The sequence below is a fragment of the Ixodes scapularis genome, unplaced genomic scaffold (genome assembly GCF_016920785.2).
Source record: "Ixodes scapularis isolate PalLabHiFi unplaced genomic scaffold, ASM1692078v2 PGA_scaffold0__279_contigs__length_252992795, whole genome shotgun sequence".
In the NCBI taxonomy this organism is placed as follows: domain Eukaryota; kingdom Metazoa; phylum Arthropoda; class Arachnida; order Ixodida; family Ixodidae; genus Ixodes; species Ixodes scapularis.
In genome coordinates, this window is record NW_024609835.1 from 215,034,280 (window position 1) to 215,040,279 (window position 6,000).

Below are 6,000 nucleotides of genomic sequence, written 5' to 3' on the forward strand. Positions count from 1 at the left end.
TATTTTTTTTTTTTATAGGAACCATAATTTTGGAAACGGGACCTTATACTACGGTTAGCTTAAATATCATTCACGTGCTCCTCACTCAATGGACAAATATCGCTCCATAAACTTGAGTTTCACGGATGCGCCACAGTATTGACTCTTTTTGAGGTTTACTTTAAAGTTATACCGAAAGCCGAATGGCCTTTCAATTTTCCTTTAAGAGCATTAGAGAGCTGTATTAAAATCCCAGAATCAAAAGAAGTTTGACTGTTTTAAGCTCATTTTCAGAAAAGTTGGAAATTAGAATTATTTAGATAAGAAATTACACAAAACGAATTGCAGTACTTAATAGAGACGGCTCCTATCTTAATTTTAATACCCTTACGGGAAAGCAAAATGTCTTCGTATTTACAAATATGTTTAAATAAATTTCACAGGGCAGTTTTCGGAATATTCTTAACGGGTTTAAGGAGATGGCGACACAAGCACCATATGCCCCAAATCAGAGCATTTGCTGCTGTGTTTTTTTTTATTTCTCGAGCTTGCAAGGACGGCGAGCTGCGGCCCTAGTCATTTATTTCATACCACTGATATTTGCTTTACCGTTATGCCGGAGAAGGTATGTGTCAGACTTCTGTCTGCTACACCGCACAAAATATAGAACCAATCGGAGGCGATGCAAGTATGACGCAGTTCTGCCATGGCAACAGGCTCTGTCTTGTCGCCGCACTACGATGTTTAATTTTTTAAGTTTAGTGTGGCTGCGGCCCATTTCACAAACTATTGCAGCCAGTCAAGCGGTAAGACCGTGTCACATAGCCTGGTGTTCCGCGAGTACCTGGGAAACACCGATAAGTCAAATGTCAACAGAAAAGCTTCTTGAAGTGTTTGTCTTCCAAGAGGCATCAAATCGTCAAATACACCAATGCACGAGCTTGTGCCTCTTGCGACATTTTGATGCAAATGGCGGTGCAGCATTAAAATGATGGCAACGGAGCGAGCGGCGTCTGAAACTAAACTGTGGTGCGGCTCTCACTTGTGCTCTCGTGGTGCGCATCTCTCTCGTTCTCCAACAGTGGTTGTCGGTACTTGTAAGAAACGCCAAGTGTGAATTTCATTTAGAGACTTTAGCTCACCACGCTCGCTTGGTTCCCTGGTTTCAATCGGCCACTTACGGTCTCGGTCATTTTCTGGCCCATGATATGTTTCCAAAAAACATGCGCTGCGGCGTATCTCAATGTGAGGGGAAAAATAGTACATTTCATCAACTCTCTGATGAAATGTACAATGTTTTATGTATATATATATACATATATTTTGTAGAGCTTGAACCGAGGCGGGCGTGGATGATGATCCGGTGACAACTGTGAATGTGGTTATCTAATACCCGTGCCGCACGGGCAACTCGAATGCCATTTACAACGAATGACATTTGAGCGGACGGCCAATCAGCTCGCGACACTCGAGGTGTGGCGCATTCCACGCGCGTCAGATTGCGAGCTGATTTGCCGTTCACACAAAAGGCATTCGTTCTAAATGGCATTCGAATCGCCCGTGTGGCCAGGGTATAACTCACCTATTTGGGCAGCGCGTAGCTTAAAAGGCACGAGAACGCAAGTTCGGTTTGAATTAACGCTATATACGGCTTGTACGTAACGTGCTTGCACCATGGCGGTGGTTTGCATCCTGCGTTTTCATGCAATATAAAAACAAAATTGGGGTATGTTGCTTTATTCAGCCTGGACTCAGTCTCCTTCGCCGGGGGACATATCTCAGCTGTACATGAAAAATTTAGCCATTGCAATACAACCGCTACCCTGGGGTCTTTAACGTGCATCACACAGTAGCCATACACGACCGCACACTGGTAAGATGCTCATCCAGATTGAAAGGGGCAGGTGCGGGGATCGAACCCGTGATTACAGTGCTCTGCAGAGCGAGATTTTGTTCCACGTGTTGGTCAAGGGAACGCGACCGAACAGCACACGACAAAACAGCACGCGACAAAACAGCACGGTCAAAACAGCACGCGTCAAAACAGCACAGCGTCAAAACAGCGCGGCGACGAAACAACACACGTCAAAATAGCACGCGACAAAACAGCACGGCGTCAAAACGGCACAGCGACAGAAGAGCACGTGCCAAAACAGGACAGCGTCAAAAGAGGACTATGACAAAACAGCACGCATGTAAAAAGGCTGTAATAGGTAGCGCTTTATAAAAACAAAACATAACGTAAAGGAAAAGGGTTGGACATTGCATGGCATTATTTAACAGCTAGTGAAGAAACAATGGAAAAAAATGTACGGCTGGCGGCGACGGGATCGCACTCAAGTCAGTGTCCCGAGTGCTGCTTCTATGTGATTGATAAAAACAAATGAAGTTAGCAGTAGTTACTACTACTTAACTACGCTAATCTCTGAAGAGATTGGGTAGTTAGAGGGGATACCTTCGCGTCGATATTGGTTGCGTTGTCTTGTCTTTTTTGAAGTATCAGGGAAAGAGGAAAAGTTATCGGGGAAAAAATATCCATAAGTTCAAGTTACGAACTGCCTGGTTTGTGGCGGTCCGGTGAGGTTCCATAGTACTCATCGTTTCGTAATTACCACCTAAGCGTAGAACGTCCCCCCTGCACCCTCCCCCCCCCCCTCCAAAAAAAAAAAAAAGCTGGAGATGCGTTGATTACAGATGCATTGATAGAGCCGGTAAGATCAGGTGACTATAATGTGGAGCGTATTCAAGGTGTACCATGGGCACCGATTCTGCGGGGTTTATTCGCCGTTAATAAAATCTCCTGGAGCTTGCAGGCGAGAAGTTGTACGTTTTGAGTTAAATTCACAGATTATTGCCGACAAAGGCCTTGATCGAGTGGAAACCGGTGAAGCAGTAACATGCCGCAGCCTCAATGCTGTGGCCTTACACTGCAGCATGGGCTGAACACACCGCTGCCGCACACGCTTTCTGGTTTTCCTTTTAAGGGGTATTCACACGAGGGAGAAATTCCGGAGATTTCTCTCCGGCACGCGCGCATCACGAGATAAAAACGCGAGGCTTTTGCACATCGCAAAGCCTGACGTTTTCGTCGTGGGATGCGCGTGCCGGGGAGAAATCCCCGGGATTTCTCCCTCGTGTGAATACCCCAGAACATTGCCGTGCGATTGAATTATTTATTGTAGATGATATCACCAGAAAAATTGCGCGTCAAAATAAGCAAAACTGCTCGAGAAAATTGCGGTGGCTAAGCTCGGCTATGCCAGGATATACGTAGCGTGAGCTTATGCGCACAAAATGAGAGGCGCTATCAAGCGGCTCCGGTGCAGCGTCAGACTTGGCTACTGCGCAACGGAGGTGCACAGCTGGGCACGCGGCGGCGCCAGTGCGTCTGCCGCGGCTATGACATCACTCCTCTGGAATGCGCAGACCGGCAGGGCGGGCGCAGCGGCGGCGGAGCGCGCGGTGGCGGTGGCTCCGCGGGGCGCCAGCCGTGCGCCGTGTGACGTCACTGCTCCTCGCGCATGCACAGCACGGAGCACGGCTCATTATGCGAGCCACGCGAAACTGCTCAACCTCGGCCAGTGTAGCTCACGCTACAAAATAGCCAGATTACGCACCAGCGGGGGCTTCGGTACTGCCCTGGGAACCGTCGTGCGCGCATCGAGTATACTCCCCACACCGAACTTGCTTCCAAAAGAACACATTCGAAAAATTGGCCGTCGACGAGTTGGCTTTTGACGAACTGGCCTGGAACCTCAATTCTTTTACAGTGCCTTATTTGATACGTACATTTTTTTAATTTCAAACGCTATATGTAGTGTTCAGCGTTTTCGGGTTAAACCGTATATAACTGGTAAAAGTACGCCAAATTCTTTTTCACAAAATCGGTCTTAACTGAAAAATTTCAGTACTTTCGAGGGCGTTTGGAGTGGTGTGTGTATGGGGGGGGAGGGGGGGGGGGAGAGAATGTGACTCATAACTAGGGTTTCGTGTTTTCGGATAAATGCGAAAAACACCCGCCGGTAAAAGTTTCGTCTTTTCGGGTTTATCTGATAAACTAAATTTTGATGTGCCAATCCCCCCCCCCCCTCCACCCCCCCCCCCCCCCACACACACACACAAATATATTTTACAATTAATGGTTTAATCAGCGCCTAGAGTAATTGGTCCTGGGAAAATGCCACCACACATATCTTTCAAATTTCGGTCAGGACAACAGGTCATTGTACTATCGGGTCAAGACAAAAGTCACTGTTTATGTTTCCGGTTTGGGTCATATTATTTGCGCCTGAGAGGAAGGAGAGGTTGTGTTTTTGTAGCCGTGAAAGCTGTGGACCATAGAAATTACATAAAGTGTGGAAGAGGACAGTTGAAACTTCTCGATTTCATCCTTTTCCACTCTACCTCTTGCGGCCGCGCGGTAGGTTGATGGAATAGCATGGAATGAATACAGGCTTCCCAGGGACTATCTCCAATAGGTTATTGATTTTAAGGTATCGACATTCATCGAAATAACACTTGTGTGCCATTTTGTCCTAGGACAAATTAGTATTGCCAGTAGTAATGGCACCAACGCCAAATCCAACTGAAGAAAATATTAATTGATACAATCGCGTTTTTTTTTTTTTTTCTTTTTTCTCCAGCATGCGTTTACACTCTGAATTTTCGGGGGAAAATAAACTCAGAAAAACACCCTCCGAACTTTACAAAAACTAAACTCCGAAAACACGGAACCCTACCCATTACTGACCATATCACCACTTCCTTTCGCAGTTTTCAGCTTGTCTGCGAGATCGGTTCAACTTTCAACAAAAGCTCCGGAGGCGCAGGGGTCTTCAGGACGAAATCTGGGTTTTTCACCTGATGGGGATTTGTGCCCAATTCTTTGTTAAAAAAAGAGAGTTTAATCGCGGAATCAAACAACGAAAATCAAGAGCGTCCATAAATGCTGCGCATTGTTTAACACCCCTAGTTTCCGTCAACTAGAGGCCATAAATACGAGTGTTTCATTGTCATTTCTGCCGTCGGCGCGAATTTATCGCCTCGCGCAGTCGTGAAAATGGGGCAAAACGCACCGAGTACAATGCTTGCTAATTTCTCCATTTTGATATTTGCCTCTCCGACCGAAGTGGTACTGAAGCTCATGCTCATTCTGTGTACAAATACGATCACACGACGATAATGTAGGATCACGATAGGGCCCCAGCTCATCTTACAGAACAGGTCGCGTCGGCTGCCAAAGACGGCAACAAATAAGAAGACCAGTACTTGGTACGCGATATACATTTTCCAGAATCGCTTTTAATTATTGCATTTTCGTTAGTGTACTGGTTTTCGTCACTAAGCCTAATATAACTGAGAAGTTTATGAGTCTACAAATATTCACTGCAATAAACCAAAAATTCTTGTTTGGAATAAAACCGAAAAAAAAAGTGCGCGGAATTTCAAATAAAACAAACCGAAAACGCCGAACACTAGCTATATTGTCAATGTCATGTTTTCACGCTGTGCTGTTTTGTCGCTGTGCTGTTTTGACGTCGTGCTGTTTTGACGCCGTGCTGTTTTGGCACGTGCTCTTCTGTCGCTGTGTCGTTTTGACGCTGTGCTGTTTTGTCGTGTGCTATTTTGACGCGTGCTGTTTTGTCGCCGTGCTGTTTTGACGCTGTGCTGTTTTGACACGTGCTGTTTTGACCGTGCTGTTTTGTCGCGTGCTGTTATGTCGTGTGCTGCTTTGGACACGCGCCAGATTGCAGCCACTATTGCTGAGTTCCCTTGTCTAACCGAGATACCGAGCCTGTAAAACGGCCACTGAGTAGCCTTGACAATGGCCAATGTTGGAAAGAAGGACACACTATAATCTAAAATGGCAATAACCTGGCCTGCTTTGGTAGTGATTAGAGTTCCTGTATATGCTACCTACGGTAGCAGAGTTGCGCATTCAGCCTCGGCGCTTTCCCGCACGAGATGGATGCTTTGCTCCTCACGTGACTAAATTTGGCGAATAGCGGCGCCGCGCGCGCC